The sequence below is a fragment of the Lepidothrix coronata genome, unplaced genomic scaffold (genome assembly GCF_001604755.1).
Source record: "Lepidothrix coronata isolate B3197 unplaced genomic scaffold, Lepidothrix_coronata-1.0 Scaffold49, whole genome shotgun sequence".
Taxonomy (NCBI): Eukaryota; Metazoa; Chordata; class Aves; order Passeriformes; family Pipridae; genus Lepidothrix; species Lepidothrix coronata.
Genome location: NW_016690229.1, coordinates 1,198,205 through 1,217,522, shown reverse-complemented (window position 1 = coordinate 1,217,522; position 19,318 = coordinate 1,198,205). Strand labels below are relative to the sequence as shown.

Here is a 19,318-nt window from a genome sequence, read left to right as displayed (position 1 = left end):
TTTTTTTTTTAACAACGTATTTACCGTGGTGAAAATACAGAACAAAAAAAATCACCATTAACAGATTTCAATGCTGCAAAATCATACACAGAAATACATCTTAAATGCTCTGGAATACAGTCATCTTCCTGTAAATCAGAAAAGGCCTTAGATAAATAGGTTTGACCTGATTTAAATTTAATGAGATACATAGTCCTGATTGTTAATAATTGGTTTGGGGGAACCCAAAACAATAAAAGCAATAATCTCCTCTAGTATAAATTATACGAATTTATTTAGCAATCAACCATGGGGGGGGGGAAGGGAGGAAAAGCCATTAACATTATCAATTTGTTTAGTTTAAGTTAGTTATAATAAGCAAATAATTGGAAGCAAAATTGCCAGCCAGGCTTTTGGAAAGACAGTAAATATGGGGAAGATGTGTGTCTGTGATGAAGCTCCAGGGCCACTAGATGGTATGGTCCTCCCAGCAGAAAGGGCTTTTTCCTTGAGAAGGACCATTCATAATCACCCAAACCAAGTGAAACATGGTTTTGATTAAAACAGCCTGTTGGCTCAATAATCTTAGTAATTTCAAAAACATCCTTAATGTGGAAGAAGAACACTGCAATGTCAGAAATGGCCTTGGGGCCCATTATAAACAGCAACAAAATAAATAAGGAGAAGAAATGAGGGGTCATGAAAACAAAATTAAGCTAATGTTTCAAATTTTGACAATTATGAATTGTTCCTCCAAGAAGACATTAAAAAAAATAATTCAGGCGCTATTAGATAAAATACAAAGAGAATAATTGTACATGTATGAGTTTCCCATGGGACTAAGCATGCTTTAAAAGCAAAACTTGACTTAGATTTCCCCTCTTCCCCCCGCCCCCCTTTCTAGCCAGCAACTGGGCAGGTCTCATGCAAACACAGACTTGCTTCTCAGAGTTCCTCCAAAAACTCGTCTCTAATTCCTTTATGAGCCATTAAAAGATGATGACCAAGAAAACAAACAAACAAAAATTACAAGCATATTTTCTATTGGGGAAAAAAAAAATAAAACAATATCCCCCGTTATGGACCCATTTTTTTTCCCTTTTTTTTTGTTAGGAAACCGAAACAAGCAAATATAACAAAATCTGTGTTCATAACATGGCAATATAGTTAATATATACAAATATGTACAGTATAAAAATGCATCAAAGGCGCAACTTTTCATCCCAACAAGCTGCAGTGCCCAAGGAAGAGCAGCTTGGCCCCCCCTCCACTCTAAGTTACAGGCAATATGTTCTATACAGCATGCACTGGTTACAAAATCAGTGCAGAGCACTGAGACATTCTACAGAGAAAGTCACTGTGAGTCCTCTCCAAGGGAGTCCCGTTGGTTTGTTCGTATAAAAAACGTGGTTCATCTTTCCTTTTTGCCATTTGGAGTATATACATTTTTTTATTTTTTTATTTTTTTTTTTTGAAAAGAGAAATGAGCTTTTGATTCTTTATTTTTATGACCATTTTTGAAACGAAATTCCAGCCCTAACACCACGGGTCACAGATGGGACCTGAAGATGCTGCCAATAACAAACGTGGGCAGGGGCAGAGCGAAACCATCCAATTTACTGTTATGGCCAACTGTGCTCCTTTCTTTAAGTGGGGGTGGATCTCTCTTGATTCCTGCTGACAGGTTCCAGATAATAAAACCCAAAATAAACATGCAGAATAAAAAAAAAAACAAAAACAAACAAAAACAAAACAACAGAGGATTAAGAAGTGGTGCCTGAGCACGAGACAGGAGGGGGTATTGTACCAGAGACAGGACGGAGAAGTACCCTGAGCCAGATAAGAACTGTTGAGCTTGTCAGCTTTTGCAACCTGTATTGCACATCCCAGCGTTTGCTGCCTTATAAAGCCAAAATCCTGCCCTGCTCATCCTGCAGGCCCTGCTGCCAGCAGTGCCCAGCTGGTCCCTCAGCCAGGGGTGGGTGCCTGGGCAGGAAGAGATGCACAAACACACCCGGGTGTGCCCGTGTCTGCACACACATGGTGCATGGAGGGGGGAATATCTGCAGCTACCTGCACATCTCCACACAGGTATGCATTTATTTAATGCTCCATGGACCAGTTCCTAAGTGAAAACCTTGCCCACATAAATCCTCCACACTGGAGACAGTTGTGTGGACGTTTCCACACCGTGAATCCCTGGGGATGGGGACAGCATTCCCTGCCTTTAAAGTAGCTGCTTTTTTTCCAAGGTGTTATTTTCATTTTCTTCTTGAAATACTGATCTTTTTTTTTCCCCCTGCTATCTCCTCTAAGAAGTATAATGAGAGAATTTGTTGCCTTTACTTAGATCAAAAAAGGGAAAAAAAAAGAAGTTTGCTCAGCGAGATGGTGTGAACTGAAGTGGGGATGTACGATCCGCCAGGATTAGTATTTAATCTGTTGTCTCAAACAGGGCTTTTTACAAAGGCCTGGAGACATTTCATGAGCTGAGAGGGATGATGAACTGGAAGTTTATTACTCTGCAGTTAAGTCCACTGTACAGCAAGTTCGCTTTTCAAAATACTCCCCAGGAAATCATTGTGCAGACACTTTGGTACGAGAAACAACAGTGTCATCCTAAACTTCATCTGCTCTTCACTTTTTTGCCAGCACAGTGAAAACAAAAAACCACCACTAGCATAGACTGGAGAATACCGGGATAAAAGTGCTTGCACTGGGATAGAAGTGGTCCAGCAAAACAAAAGGAGCTGTACCAGTATAAAGTGCTTTATAGTGATACAACTGGTTTTACATCAGGACTTTTACCAGCATAGTCACAGCAATACCAAAGTATTGCAGTCTCCTCCCTGACATAACTCTGAACCTTCCGAAGTGCAGAAGGTTTAATTTGTCTGGAGATAGAGGCTGTTTGCTGAAGTTGTTTTCAAAACTGCCTAAACATGTTGGGAATGCGAGGTTAGGACCATGAGGACAGTGTTTGGGGTTGTGCAGACAGAGGGTAAATCTACTGAATTTGAAGGAGTGGCTCTGGATTTACACTGGAATAATTCCACCCAGAATCTGGCTTCTGTTTTTTTAGACATTGGACTGAAACCAAATCAGAGGGAGGCGGTTGCAGGGAAGATCAGGGAGGTGCTGGCAGGACGTGGCACAGCATGTGTGGGATGCAAAGGTAAGTCAGCTTCTGTTAACAGTGCAAATCCATTATTTTATTCTTTCATTTTCCCTCGGAAGGAAGTTGAAGAATTAAAGTTCTAAATTCTGTGTGTTTGTGTGAAGCCAACCACTGCAGGAAATAATTAAGAAAAGGAAAAAATCCAGGACAGCATTTCTTTCTGGAATAACAACCCAGTGGCTCACCCAGGGCCATCAACAGACAGATCTTGACTTCAGGTGCAGACAAATTAGGACCTCAGTTTGATGAAATGTGAATTGAAGGCTGCCTTTAGATGCATGTCATTTATTCACTTATTACAAGTCTAAAAATATTACACTTGCTGTGGTGCAATCTGTCACATAACACAGTGGTCAGAGGTTGGGCTCCATGACTGTGGGGGTCTTTTCAAACCTAAATGATTCTGTGGCATAAAAAAAGGCTCAGTTTGCACCCACCAATGTCCAACTACAACACTTCAGCACCGTTATGGAAAAGTTCTTAGTTTTAGTGAAATTCAAGACCCTCTTGCTGACCATTCCCAACTGAGGACAGAGGTTTGGCAACAAGGAAAGCTGGGATAAATTGTGAGGGGGAGCAGGAAACCCAGGTGAGCAAAACCACAGTGTCACTGACCTGCTGTGAAACCCAGCGAGAAGCTGGTCTGAGGGCCCCTCTTGGGAGGTCAGTACCCAGGAATTACAGCTCTATAGCTCCTCACACAACTTCCTAGGAACACAAATAATATGTCAGGCTGTGAGAAGATGGGCACAAACCAGTAGCACTTGTTCCCAATCCATCGAGGTGGCTGGATCGGTGCTCTTGCTTGGGGACAGATGGCCTTTAAAGCCTGCTGTAATTGCAACATATTGATCTGGAATCTGTGATCAATACTGTCTTTATAGAGAGAATTTTAAATATAAATTGCATCGTATATCTGTTGGCGAAGACAAAAGGCCTGTGTGATGGAGATCCACCTCTGCTCCAGCCTGGGAGTTACGATGGCACAGGGAGAGGGGACGTGGCCTCAGCACAGCCCGGCCTCGGGGGCTGAGCAGAGTCAGTTCTTCAATCTCTGCCAAAAATCAGGCTGCCATCTTCATTCCCTTGTTTTTTTAACAGGTTTGAGCCCAAAATAATATCCACAGCACAGCCAAACCATGGGCTGCCCTGAGCTGCTGTGCTGGCCCGTGGCTGGATCAGGCCCTCAGGAACCAGCACAGAGCCAATGTCCCCTCAGAGAACTCCCACCAGAGCTGCCCCAGGACAAAACTCCCTTACTTCTGTATTTCCTGCTCACTCAGGGCAGCTTGTTTTCCATGGATGTTCCCAGTGGGAACACACCTTTCTGTTTTAGGAACTGAACCGTGGGTATAAATTAATCAATAAATATGGCACTTTATCAAAACATGATTAAGGAAAGAAAAAAAAGGCCAAAAATTAGGGAAACAATCCTTGCCATGGTAATGAGTAAGAGTTGACTTGATAGCCTGTAAAACTGGCTTGGAAGGCTTCAACCCCTATCCTGCTAATATATAATTATTGATTTTTAAAATGACTTTTTGTATCCTCCCTGATCTCTAAAAAAAAGCTGGGAAGGTCAGTCTTGTAAATACTTTTACAACTAGGTAATAAACCCCCTGATAACTTGCATTGACAAGTAATTACTGGGCAGGTTTTTTAGCAGATTCTCAAAGATTTTTTTTTTTAACCCAACAATTATTATTGTACTAATGACAACTATTTTTAAAGTTAAGTGTCCTTCTCCCTCTCAGCTTAAATAATAAGAGCCTGGAAAAAACACCTGAGACTGATCCACTGAAATTCTTATATATTAGGCTCCAAAGGGATGCTAATTGCATCTCCTTCTTTTAAAATAGAACAATTTTTTAAAGGTGATATGGCTTATTTTGACATGGGTGGTGGTGGGAAGGGAGCTGTGGTTTCTGAATAAATCTTTCAAAGCAGGGTAACAATTCTCACTGCTTTATTGCAGTGCAGGAGCACAAACAGCTTGGATATGTGGTGTATCAATATGCCACTTGTTAATAAGCAAGGACGTGAATCATAAATATTCGGCTGTTTGATCACCAGGCTTTTAATTAATGTTTTGATGATCTCCAATAAGAATAAAAGTCAGAACGATAGATATTGAGTAGCTGCGACAGAGAAAAGATGCAATGATTTTCTGTGTTACCTGATTTATATGACAGATAAACTATCAACCCATCCAGTTCCGCACAGAGAAAGAGAGAGGAGAGATGTACATTTTCTTTTTTTATATCATATTGTAAAAAAAAAAATAAAACCCAGTTAATTCAAATGTGTACCTAAAACGTTCCCAGAGGACAGCGGTGCCGGCAGAACGAGCGAGGCTTAGCTCTGTGTAATAAAGGTTTGTGGCCACGTTTTTAAAGGAAGTAGCTGTTCCCACATTTGCCTGTGCCAGAGCCAAGCCTCCTGAGCAGAACCTGCTGCTGGGATGGCCAGACCTCCCTCAGGGGGACTGGCCCTCCCAAAATCTCCCTGGAGGTTTGCACCTCTGGGGTCCCAGGTGCTGACAAGACAGGGCTGTGGGTTTTTGCTGCTCACTGGCTATGGGACACCAGCAAAGCCTCTGTTCTGCCAAAATTGAGCAGCTGGTGAGCCCAGGAGCCCCAGCCCTGGTTGCTGTGGGCACTCAGGGCCTCCCTTTTGCAGGAAGAGGCTCCTGCCAGCTTCTCTGGCCACGACCACAGGGGACAAACCCAACTGCATGGAGGATTCTACCAGAGCAGACAGCAAAACACCAGCAACAGGGCACAGCATCAAGAGCTTCACATTTGGCTGCTGCAACAAGCCAAATATTTTTTCTGTGCACCCAAAAGCTCAGGGAAAGGAGCAGGCCTGGAGATACACACACGTGGTTTCTCCCAGGTGGTGATTCACTGTTGGCGCTCGTGGCCTTTGGGTCCACGCCACAGGCCCCACCTTGGGCAACTTCACCAAATAACTCTGATCTGGGCTGTGCAATTTAACAGCTTCTGAGGAGCTCGATGCTAATGCATTGATTTTGCTTTAATAGAATTTTGTTGTCAATGGCCAGTGCTCAGCACGGCACAGGCTTCAATCTTAACCCATCTGAAGGCTCTGCTCGTTTCCAGTTGAGCTCCGTTCATTTCCAGTTGAATAGGTTAAGCAAAGACAGACCTCACTGTTCTCAATTCACTTTATGATCCTCCCATCATAAAAAATAATATCAGCACCTTGCTTTTCATGTCAGAACTACATTTGAGCTGCTATTCCCTATGCCCATGAGTAAATCCCATAAAAGCCGCCCCGTTGTACTGTCGCTATTTTTCCTTGTGGATGATTGATTGATGGATGAGTGCTGACACTTCAATGAAGCTATTTCGACTGCCATCTCAATCCGATGATGTGAGGGGTATATTTTCTGTCCATGCCTCATTACTTCAGAATGACATTCCTGGAACTTCATTTACTTTTTCCCTCCTTCCCTCAAGCGCCATATTTTTTCCCATCTAGGTTATGCATGCCATAAAAAAAGCAATTTGCTATTATATGTGGCATAAGGGCAACACTTTCCCTAGGAGGTAAATAAGAAGGGCCTTTTTTTCCTCCTCCATGTTGAGTTTAGGGATCATGTCAAAATTTCCCAAGCAGTGCCAAAACAGGCCCTTCTGCACAAGCCGGGGGGAATGCAGTGACCATGTTCAGCCTGATTTTGTGAATGCTGCACTTCAATTAAATCCTTGAACATCGAAAACAAAACAACAGTAAAAGACACCCCAAAGCCCCCCCTTATTTGAGAAAGAGCCTCTTCTCCACTTGTGCGTCGCATACTTTGAATATTTCATTTGCCACGGAATAACGATTTACAACTTGACCCAGACTTATTTTTCCTTGGAGAATAGGGGAAGTTCATCGTTAAATGCAGAGATGGATTTGTCTGCTGGAGGTTGCTTTCGCTGAGCGAGAGTAAACAGGGCTGTGCCTGGTTTTCCAGGCAGTGCACTAGGAAACAGGAGGCTCGTGACATTGGCATATCCTGGAAGAGTCCGGGAGTTGACTCGGGACCCGATTTTAATCTGTGTAATACAGTATTCCCGTTAATAATAATGTATAATTAAGACATCCGTTAAAAATCCATAACGTTAATTTAATGGAGAAAATCTAATACAGTTCTATTGGAATTTTTACGTTAAATTAACTTTAACGGGCTTTTAATGGATGTCTTAATTAGATCTCATTATTAACGTGAATATTCCACAAATTAAAACTGCGATCTCGAAGTTTTAATGAAAAAAGTTCCAAGCACAAATTCGGAATTGCCATCTCTGTAGCCCCCTTCTCCCCAGGTCTTGGTGGACTTGAAGGCACAGCACAGAACACGGACACCAGATTCTGATCCCATTTGTGGTGGCATAAACCCAAAATAACTCCATTGACTACGACAGAGAGTTTCAGATTTACACTCACCTAACTAAGAAAGGAATTCTACTTTTCTTCTTTTATATCTATATATAGATATTTATATAGTGATATTTATATATAGATATAGCTATATTTATATAATGTTCAATAATCTAACAATAGTACTTTTGTTTAAAAATCCCTCCATCCCATATGTCTCGTCATAAACCGTAATGGAGATTTAAATATATATATATATCTGAGGAATAAAACAAACTGAAAATAATCCATTTCAAACAAATCTTTGGCAGCAACATGGTTAAGCATAACTATTTGAACAACTTGCACAGAAGATTAACATTGTTCAGAGGTTTTTTGGCTCAGAATCTGTTTTAACTTAATAATTCTTGTACTTACTGTGATGTATTGATCCCTAGTGCAATGACTGGATTGGGCAACCCAGGTGCAACAGTAATAGCTGCACAGAATAGAAACATTTCCTTTAGACAAACTATCCCAAAGGGGTTATAAATAGGAAATGGACATTACCATGAAAAGTAAAGCTTCCAAAGTGACTGCATCTTGTGTAGCACACTTGGACATTAAACTATGAAGAATTTTTTTTTCCTGTCAAGTGTTACAAATTGACGAAATAAGTACATCAATGTTCTCAGTCATTATCTTACTTCAGTGGCACTTTGTTTCAGTGACAGCAAAAAGGGACAGTGGAGACCAGACAGCCCCAGTGCAGTTTATCAATGAAAATCTAATATTGTCCATAAGCAGGGGAGTGGAAATCAATACTTCATTACCAAATTGTTAGTGAGGATGAAGAAGAATAGCAGGAGTTTTTTTGGCAGTCTTCTGGGTCCGGGTTGCTGTGAGTTCAGTGTCAGGGCCGGAGTGACGTGCAGGGCTGGGCGGGAGCCTGGGCTGGAGAGCTGGGACTAAGGCATTCGTCCTGCAAGCACAACAACAACAGCCACTGTCACCAGGTTGTACTGACTGTGTACCTGCAGCCACAGAAATTCCTGGAAATGAGGCAGCTTTGCTTTACTTTGTCCACCCACAGGCTCACAGAAGGCAAGGACACACAGGTGGGAACAAAATCCCGGCTCCTTGTGTCTGTAACTGGGCAGGGATTAGTTGGCAAACTCCAGCTGGTGCTGTGGCTCTGCCTGGTACACCAAGCACTCTGCATCTCTGCTTTCCCCTCATGTTGCTTAAACCAGAACAATGAACTCCTTTTTACAGCCAGCCAAGGACATACTCTAAAATCCTCATGGTACTTTGGACATCTCAGTACCCACATGGTGTTTAATTACTGTGTTATTTCTGTTGTTGTGGCACTTCCCCAGCATTAAAAGCCACTGTTCTTCCAATGGACCTTTTCCATTCTGCAGCTGCTAAAAGTGCTAAGTGACTCAAGTTGTGAAGTTACTGCTACACAGAGACAGAGGGGGCTTGTTTTATTTAATTTCAAGATGTGAGTTTAAAAGTTCAGCCCAAAGTTGAGTTCTGTTTTGCTTATAACCTGGGAGAAAGATACTGAGAAAAGCAGGAGAAAAAAACAACTGGAAAAATAGGGTGAGAAATGGGGCAGGCAATAAGTAGAGTGAAAGTCAATCTGGAGAGAGCCCAGAGGAAAAAAATAGACCAGCAGTGGGCAAAGAGAAATATGTTACTGAAAAATATATTATCTGTTCAAGGCCATGGATAGTTCAGCAAACACAACTCAAACCCTGCGGTGTGTTCCCTGTGTTCTGGCTAAATCAACTGGAAATTCAGTAGTAGCTTTATTTAAAGTAAAATAAACTCAGCTTCTCAAAAAATTCCATATGAAAACAAAAAAGTCCTTTGACTTCATGCTATTTAGTTTATAATTTGGTCTGTTTTACAATATCTTCACCTTTTCAGTTTTCACAGCGATGCTGAGTCTTGCACTGGCAACCCAAACCTGCTGTGGAGAAACTGTTGGAAGAAGAGGTTTTGGCAGCTGAATGTAGAGACTTTTGGCAAGTGGGGATGCATGGAAGCCAGTTTGACATTGTGGTGAATGCCTTAAATCATTATTCCCACTTAAAATATACTAAAAGCAACCTATGTTGACACTTTAAAATGTTGTCTTTAGGTTTCAGGGGTAAGGCTCTGGAGCCATTCACACACCTTGCAAAGCCATTATTTTCCACTGCAGAAGGGCAGAGCTGAGCCAGTTTACACCTTGTTCAGATTATAAAGAAATCCAGAGGCCTTGCTATTGTAAGGCTGGAGCTGAAATAAAGCAACACCAAACAGTCCAAGTGCAGCCCCCCTCTGGGATGGCACAGGAATTTGGCTTCACCTCTCCAAGCAGATGTTTGCAGCCCTCACCAGGGTGGAAAACTACCTGCGAGATGCCACCTTAGTCCTGCCTTGGGTCATGCAAAGCCCTGAAACATCTGCCTCCCTCCTGGATGTGGGATACCAACACTGTGGGCTGGTCCCACGTGGGCCAACAGGAGGGGCAGTGGTGACACAGCTCAGTGCAGCAGTGATGGCTCTTGATTAGCTCAACTCTGCCTCCAGAACATAGTTAGGACAATTAAACAGTGTGTAAAGTGCTAAATCTGGGGAGAAGTCCTGAAGTTACTGCAGAGCATTAGTTTCCTGCCAGAGGGAAATATTTATCAGGGGTTTGGATTGGAAGAATGAAAAAACAAACTCCTGCTTCCTTTTCTTCTTGTTTCATTGTGAAGAAGGCCCTGAGGTTTTGGATTAGACCAGCTGTAAATTCAGCACAGCAATATTCCTGGTCACTCCCATGCCACAAGGGGAGCGTGCACAGAGCAACACTAAGGACAGTGTTAGCCCAGGGCAGAGCTCTTCAGAGGCACATCAGTCAGGGAGGAGATCCACGAGAAACTCTTCTGGCAAGAAATAAACTTTTAAGGCTCAGTGTCCATGTACTTGACTAATGGTAATGTCTACACACAAGTAAAATCAATTGGGACTTGGCATTGATTTCCATGGGATAAGTACTTCACCCCTAAGGTCTTTTGGCCAACTGAAGTCTACATCCTTGTGGTTTTCTTTTTCTTTTTTTAATTTTATTGATACCTCTGCAGGCTGGGACAGGACTTTGGGAAATTAATTAGTGTGAGCCCTGATCAATAAGGGTCATAGTTTATGTATTTCATTATCAAGTCTGTAAGAGATTCAGGGAGTATGTGGAGAGCTTGTCACCCACAGTCAGAGCACAGCCACTTGGATGTTCAAACAGCACTTGATGGGCAAAGTCTGCTTCTTCCTGGGCATTTGCTGAAATGCAGTTCAACCTGTACCATAAAGAAATCTTCATCATTTAAATTGTTATGAAAATGGAGTTGAAGGTGCTCATTGTGCTGACGTGTTGTACAGCATATGTGAAATATCAGTTGCAGATACTGAAGCTTTGCTTTTATTTAACACTAATTATCAAGCCATCAACAGCTGTAGAGTCGAATCTGTTTGAATGCGGATGTGTCAGGACTCAGGATGCCTTCTAACAACAGCCTTCCCACTCCTTGTCCATGGCACAGCTTCCCTCTCCTCATTCAAACCTTGCCATAAAAACACAGCTGTGAAACCCCTGAAACAGGAGCTCTCAGACACGTCTGCAGCCTGACACAACTGCCCAGGGCACGCCAGCAGCTCGTGGGGTGTGTCCGGCCTGGGCTGGCTCCGGCTGCTTGGCCGAGTCCTGCACAGCTCCTGCTTCACAGAGCCACACTCAGCTTACCCTCACCCATCCCAAACCACTCCCTACATAGCCCAAACCCCTTCTCACACACCCCAAACCCTGTGCTTTCTCTGGTGTCTCCTTTTCCCTTTTCTCCACGGCGGTACCAAGGAATGACGTGGCTCCCTGGGGGTAGGACAGAGTATTTCACAGAATATGCTGAGTTGGAAGGGACCCACAAGGATCATTGAGTCCAACTTTTGTTTCTTTAAGTGGGTGGCCCATACAGGGATCAAACCCACTGCTATTAGTACCATGCTCTGACCAGCTGAGCTCATCTCAGGACACGGGCTACTTGCTCAGGGGTTGGTTTCCAAGTTACAGAATCATGGAATCACAGAATGGTTTGAGCTGGGAGGCACCTTAAACATCTTCTTATTCCAACTCCCTGCCATGGGTTGGAACTATCCCAGGTTACTCCAAGCCCCATCCAACCTGGCCTGAAGCACTTGCAGGAATGGGGCATCCACAACTTCTCTGGGCAATCTGTGCCAGTCACCACCCTCACAGTAAAGGCTTTCTTCCATATACCTAATCTAAATTTCCACTCTTTCAGTTTGAAGCCATTCCCCCCTGTCCTGTTACTCCTGATGAAGAGTCCCCCCTATGAGCTTCCTTGTAGGCCCCTTCAGATAGTGGAAGGCTGCTGTGAAGTCCTTTGCTTGGGGACTGCTGTCACTGTTTGCTTTTTGGGATCTCCAGAAGCACCAACCTCTTCAGTGGCTGGTCCAAGGTGTGGTGGAACTCTAGAGCCAGGTTGATGACAGCAGGCTCATGTGTTTATAATGTGTTCTTTGTATTTCCAGATCTCTGCTAATATCATGTCACCATCTCCTATTTATGTAATGGGATAATAAAAATGACAATTTTCATCTGTGATCCACCCACCTCAGCCTATGGGAGTCTGTGGATCAAAACTTTGTCATGCTGCAGCTGTACCTGTAGTAATGAATTGCAGGACTCTTTAAAGGCCACGAAGGAAGACACAGACAGTCCCTTTGTGGTTACCAAACATGTTATCTCTAGATGTCATTTTCGACCTACTTTTGCTAGATTTTTGCAGCAGTGGAAAATCTGTTCCTTAATGAACCATCCTTACCTAGATACGGAGAAACCAGCAAATCTGGATATATTTTATTTCATTTAGGACTCCTCTCACCATGAATTACAATATTACAGGCTCTAAATGCCTTCTCGTTACCCATAATTATAACTAAAATTATATCAATCTAAACAGTAACTACTCAAATGATTCCTCCTGATTGGGAGGAGCAGGCTCCCTTGAGTTATCCCTGCCCATCCATTTTAAAGCCTTGTGCAGGAATAGCTTTCCAGAAGGTCATTTAGCAGCACATTAAATAAATAAACAGAACATATTTGTTTCGGAAAACACACTCTAGGAGGGTGGGAAAGCATTCTGGGAGAGGTAAGAATAACCCTCATGAAAACTAATACTTTGAGCTCTTCTTCATCCTCTCTGAGGCTGCAGCACCCACCCAGGGACAGGTAGAGGCTCCATGTGGTGCCAGCAGGGAAAAGTCCCTTGGGTTCTGCACACTGAAAGGTGCCACAAGTCACTAGAAGGCCCTGAGCCTCTTGTGGCCCTGGAAGAGCCACCAGTTTTTGCATATTCCACCTCAGCCATCAGCCACATGGAGAGGGAAGTGGGGAAAAGGCTCTCCTTTGCTGTCAGACATATTTCTGTGCTCTGATTCAAGTTCGTGAGAGTGTGGGGCAAGGCAGAGGAAAAGAAATGTGGGCTCTAGCTCAGATGTTCCTGGGGTGTGTCTACCTAAACACAAAACCCACTGTGGTAACACCCAAGTGGAGGAATTTAGAGACCTTGTTGCCTGGGCTGATGGAAACTATATTTAATAAAAACTCGAAGTCATTAAGTTGCATTTATCTCAGAAAACTCCTTGTTGAAGACATTTTGTTAAGAGGCCAAAGGGAGGTGAAAAGCCTCTGGATTTCAGCAGAAGGACCATCAGAGCCCACACCTGATCTGGTGCAGGCACCTTCTCTGTGGGAGGTCAGAGAAGTTTTACTGCTTTATCTTGGAAGGGTTTTGTGATATAAAAGAAGAATCTGCTTGAAATCTGCCAAAATAACCCCCAAACCTTGCTTTCAGAAACTTCTGCTATCTGTGCCTGTAGTTTGTATGACAGGTCTGTTATCTGTGGCCCTGGCTGAGCAAAACTCTTAAGGAAATGTCTCTTGTGCCATGCATGGTGCAGGAAGCACAGTGATCCACCTCTGCCAGGAACTGGGGACTAATGGCACCAAACACCATGGCTGGGCTGCACAGCAGCAGCAATGCTGACATTTTAGGGCCATGCCTGTGCAGGTCTTTATGTGCATCAGTCCTGCCACCTGAGACCTGAGAGAGAGATGAAAAAATTCTCCTGCTTATATATTATATCTTATGTACAAAAATAACCATATTTTTATATGTAAAAGTGTCTGTGTATTTCTGGACACCAAGCAGCCCGGTCAGAGCTATGGATACGTGCAGCAGTGCCCAGCTCACGAGGGTTCTCAGACATCCCTGAACAAACACCTCCAAATCCACCTGGACAATGTGGATTGTGGGAGTCCTGACACCTCAGCACGAGCCCTTCCCAGAGGGATGGCAGGTTCTGCTACTGCTGACTAGAGAAGGAACTGGGAGTGTTTTAAAAGCAAGAATGATGAGACACACCCCCAAAAAGCCAGAGGCAAATGAAAGGTGCAGAAGGGTGGAGGTGAGCACTGCTGGCTGAAGTGTCCCATCCCTCCCTCTGTATCCACTCACCAGAGCCAGCTGTATGGAGCTGTGGGGCAGGGGGCTGTTTAGGCAGGGAAAAATCAGCAATAATATCTGTTTTTCCTGATAGTTTGGGCAACTCAGAGCTGTGCATGGGCCCAGGCAGCTGAGGCAGCAATGGTGCCGGAGGGACAAGCAGCTCAGCCCCTCCTCAGAACTTGAAGGGAGCTGGCAAGAAAGGTGGAGAGAGATGGTTTCCAAGGGCCTGGAGTGGCAGGACAAGGGGGAATTGGCTTCAAACAGAAAGCAAGTAGGTTTACATTAGATATTGGAAAAAAATTCCTTTACCCCAGATCTCAGTGTGGGCCTCGAGGTGACACAGGACACACACGTTCAGTGACAAAGAGCACACGTGATGTCTCACAGGTACAAAGGTGTATCCTGGTCCCCATGGTTACACCAGTTACCTGGTGCAACTGGTCCCCCTAATTGCTTCTGCACATGGGCAAAGCCCAGTACAGGGGTACCTGGATGCATCACAGGCTTGGAAAGAGAAAAAAAAATGCAGAAGAACAGTTAATTTTTATTTTTTTTCCTTATAAATAAAGTATAGCCATCAAATCACAATGTATTTGGGAGCACATGTTATTGACAGCCTATTCTTGGGGAAAAGAAAAAAAAAAAAAGTTGATTTTTTGGCAAAGTTTCCTAAAGATTAAATTGTTCATTGTACAGGGCACCATCTGCCCTTGGAGAGAGATTTAGTTGATGGCAGCTGCAACCAAAGTGTGGAAGATAAAGCTGAATTTCTGGTTTCTTTTCAACTAGCAACTGTCATTACAGGTCACATGCAAACTGTGTCATTTTCTGTGACAAGCAGGTTCTGTAGACTTGGGTGCTCGCTACATTTTAAACTGCCACCTGTATAGATCCCAGACAGAAACAGCTTTTGTAACACACCTTGAAATACGTGAATTTAGAGCAGATAAGACAAAACAATTATGGATCAACCATCTGTACACTGGCCGTGGGTCCCAGTCCCAGGTTTACACGGATGGAGGTCAGGATGAACTTGTGGGTCACCCTCTATTAATTTGGGTGCTTAAAAAGGCCAAATTGTCATTTACAAGTGTTCACTCAACTGTTGCATAATTCCTCAATGGCCTCCTTGTTTCCCTTGTGGTGTAGTTCCCAGTTAGATTAAACCCCACATTTCTTAAGCCCTGAAGAGAATTTCTGAATCACCAAACCAGAAGCTGTTGCTGGTGGGTTTTTTCCCAGCCCCACCTACGAGCTGAGACATTAAAATGCCTCGATTCACTGCCAGGCAGCAAAGGCCATTTGAGAATGGGGAGATGCTGATCTATCTCTGCATCTGAGCTACTTAAATATTACACAAAACTTGTACTGGTTAAAGCAAACCCCTCCAGGAAGGGATTTGTATGTCTTCCCTCTCTCCTGAACACTTTCACAGGAGAATGATGTTCCCTTTCTCCTTTGAACAAAACGGGAGGGGAGAAGTTAAGAGCACACTGGTAGATTTTATTAGGACTAAGAAACAAAGCAAAACAAAAAAGCAAACCCAAAGCTCTTCCCTTTCATCCCTGCCTTTCTATGAAAATGCCTTCATATTTCCAGGCTTGCTGACAATATTTCAGGATGGTACATCACACACCGTCTCGTCTGGAACAGCAGACATTGTCAGAGCTGGGAGACAACCACTCTCTGGTTTATACTTCACAAAGATTCTGTATAAAGCACTTCTATAGAAAAAAAGAGTTTTGAAATTTGTGAGTCTCTTAGCCTTTCAGACAAGGATGAGTTCTGGTTAATTTTCTTCTGATGATTTCCACATTTTCTGTAAGAAAAACAACAGCTACTGTTGCCTTAAGACAGACTGAACTAGTTGTAACATGCCTAGATATAAGATATATTTTTTTTTCATGTGGAAGAATTTGCAGGACATGGATTTGTTCTTGAGTTTATTCGGTTCAGTTTAACTTATTGGTCTTCTATCCCATTTTATCACAGTAGAACGGGATCATATTTTGAAACAGAAACTGCTACTGCTGGTAGGTTTTTAACCAATCTGGTGTGATTAAATCCATGCTTTTGGATAATAAGATTAATTTTAAAATGGGTGGAGACTTTATCTTTCCAACAGGATATTGTTCATCATTTCAGGTGTCAGTGCAGCTGTCTGATGGCCCCGTGAAGTGCCCAGACCATCCAAGCCAAACCTCCTTGGGAAGGCTCCCACTCCCATGTCTCTTTGCTGCTGCAGAACAGACCCACACTCACCCCTTGCCTTTCCTTAGGGAGATGCCCCTTTTTCCATCCATGACCTGACTCAGCTCAAGCGCTTTCAGGATTAGGCCCTTTGAAGAGACATCCAGAAAAATGTTTAAAATCTAAGATTATGCCTGTTTGGGTTCCTTTTTGCAGAGCATTAATGGGTGGGAGGGGAGGCTGCCTGTGAGGAAGAGCTTAAAACACAAATTCCCACCTTCAAAACCAACCCCGTGCACTCAGCGCGAGCTGCGAGTAAATCACCGGCTCCGCGGTGCCAGGGCTGCACAGGCTCCTCTGCTGCTGATTTATCTACAAAATATATCACATGCCAGTTGCTTGAATTAGGATCATGGGGAGAAGGGAATCATTAGAGAGTAGAAGAAACTCTAACGCATAAAGAAAACTTATCCGTTTGTCTCCCGCGCGCCGCCTGCTTTATTTCCTCTTCAGGCACTGACAGCGCTGATGAGCCAACGGGTGCTGTAATCCTGAGCAATCGCTTTTGGGGGGAGCATCGTTAGGGTTTTGGACATGTTTGACACAGCAAAGCTTTGAATTTCCAGACAGGCCCTTTTCCCCGGTCACTGCCAAGGGTTGGAAGTGCTGGGAGGTGAAGGCACAGCCCGGGTCGGGTCTCTCGCTGCTGGTGGTGTTTGCTTTGCTCTCAGAGTGCCTTGCAAAGCCAGGTAAATTAGACTTGGAGAAAGGGACACTGCATCTTTGAGTAATGAGGCTGGGAAACAGGGAACACATTTTCCACTAGCTCATGTCTCACTGTATGGCATTCTGATTTCCTGACACTTCATAATAAATCATTGCTTATCACTCACATGGGAACATAACATGGTTCAAGTTAAGATTCGTTAGTGATTGTAAAGAAGAAACATGAATTGCTCTATATCAGGGCTTTTTGATCATCTTTCTGTCCACTGCAGGCGTTTTTTTAATCGGAATATTTACAGGAACCATTGTTTGAGGCATAAATAAAAAGGAGAAGAAAGAGCAGAAAATATGAATTATGAAAATGAATTTATTTGTCTTATTTATGTGTTTATGTAAACATTTGGCAATTGCTTTTCACAGCAGCTTGTATTCAGTGTCACAGGCTGCTGCACCAACATAAGTTTCTAAAGCTGGGATTTTAAATATATATGTGTATGCGTGTATATAAAAAACCCCTAAATGCCAATACATTCATTTTCTGGAGAAGAAGGCTCTAGCAAACATATCTAGAGACAATTTGATTTAGCATGGCTGCCACAGGGAGGAGAGAGTCTGATCCTGCCCTGCAGGGCTGGACCAGCAGGACAATGGGAGTGGAAACGTGGTGGCATCGGCCTGGATGGCTGTAACTGGGGTGTCTGGTCTGCTCCTGCAGCCTGTTATCTGTGGCCAGGGATCCATCAGATGCTTAGGAAACAGGGATTCAGTTCAGTATGAGGGGTATGTGAGAGCTGGGCCAGCCTTGCTTCAGTCCCTGCAATGAGCCCAGGGATGGCAAATCCTGAGCTTGGATGGGACACACGCTGGGGGAGGAACAAGTGACAAGCCAAGGGGGAATGGCCTCAGGCTGTGCCAGGGGAGCTTTAGATTGGATATCCAGAAAAATTTCTTCCCTGAAAGGGCTGTCCAGCCCTGGCACAGGGTTGGAGTCCCCATTCCTAGAGGGATTTAAAAGCCCTGTGGATGTGGCACTTGGGGACATGGGTCAGTGGTGGCCTTGGCAGGGCTGGGGAATGATTGGACTTGATGGGTTTTGAGGGCTTTTCCAGGCTCAAGAATTCCATGATTCCATGTATCCAGCTCTATATTCAGGCAGTTCACTGCCTTCTCTGACCTTCAAGGGATGGATTTTTCTCTGTGTGCTGCAGTTCACAACTTTTTCATCAGCAGTTTAGGGAGAGGGTGAAAAGCTTATGGGTTTACAGATGGTGTCAGTAGAGCTTTAGGGGAACAGTGAATTTTGCATAAAAACACCTAAAAACTGAAAAAATGGGAGCTCGCTTAAAGAATTGCAACAAATGTGAAGAAATTTTCACAAGAAAAAAAAAATTAAAATTCTATTCCTTCCCTTGTGTTACAAATAGTTTTACTTTAATTTGTTTCTTTATCTTTTGGGTCTGATTGTGGGAAGTACCTAAAACTTTGGGATAACCTGAGAGAAATCAGATAAGGTAACTATTTGCTGCAACTACGGCTTTGATTATTCCCCCTTCAGTAATTTGCTATTTACTACATTAATCAACTATATAATGTGTCATTTCTACTGCTCCCTGGCTGAATAATTTCCAAAACTACAAACAGCTTTCAACATAGTTGCCAGACAGGCGCAAATTAATACTTTCAGAAATTCTTCCTAGAAATATTCCCAGGAACAGAAGCTTTCACACCCTCTATTTGTGTAAAGAAAATAGAGTTGGGTTAAGAAATATTGCCAAATGATTATTTTGGGCAGATTCTTGCATATATTTTTTTCTGGTTTTATATAGATTTATATATATATTATGTATTATAAAAATATAAAGTTTAGAATAAGTAGCTTTGGGAGACAAGGTGGCAATGGAAGCACATATGGAATTAACCCTTTGCAAGATTAGAGGCTTAATTTAGTAGTTACAAAAGGAGGGATCTGATCTGCTTTTCCTGAGGCAAATAATCCCCTTGATTTGTAGGACAACCTGTCTGAGCAAAATGGCAAATGACCAAGGGACTGTAAATTCAGCCACCTGATCCATCTGATCCCTCTCCCTGACACTCCAAATTCCAAGTATTTGTGGCTACACTGGCCTCTGGCTTTGATCCCCATCCTGCTGTCTTTAATTCAGTTTTCCTTCTTGTGTTCATGGTCAGGTCCCTGTAAGACTTTCCCTTTTGCTCAGAAAGTCCCCAAACCCTTTACAGGAAATGCATTATGCATAAAAATGTGAAATCCCCCAAATATCAGATTTTTAAAAGAAAAAAATTCTGTTCTGGT

At 43.2% G+C, this 19,318-nt stretch overlaps 1 protein-coding gene across 1 annotated transcript in view; it reads right to left on the bottom strand.

Moving 5' to 3' along the window:
* Positions 1 to 6: 6 nt before the first annotated feature.
* The window catches only part of TSHZ2 (teashirt zinc finger homeobox 2), a 221,442-nt gene continuing 202,130 nt past the window's right edge, over positions 7 to 19,318 (bottom strand). The window contains exon 3 of the mRNA XM_017815274.1: positions 7 to 8,510. The gene's annotated coding sequence lies outside the window, so the exon portion shown is untranslated. The remainder of the gene's footprint in view (positions 8,511 to 19,318) is intronic.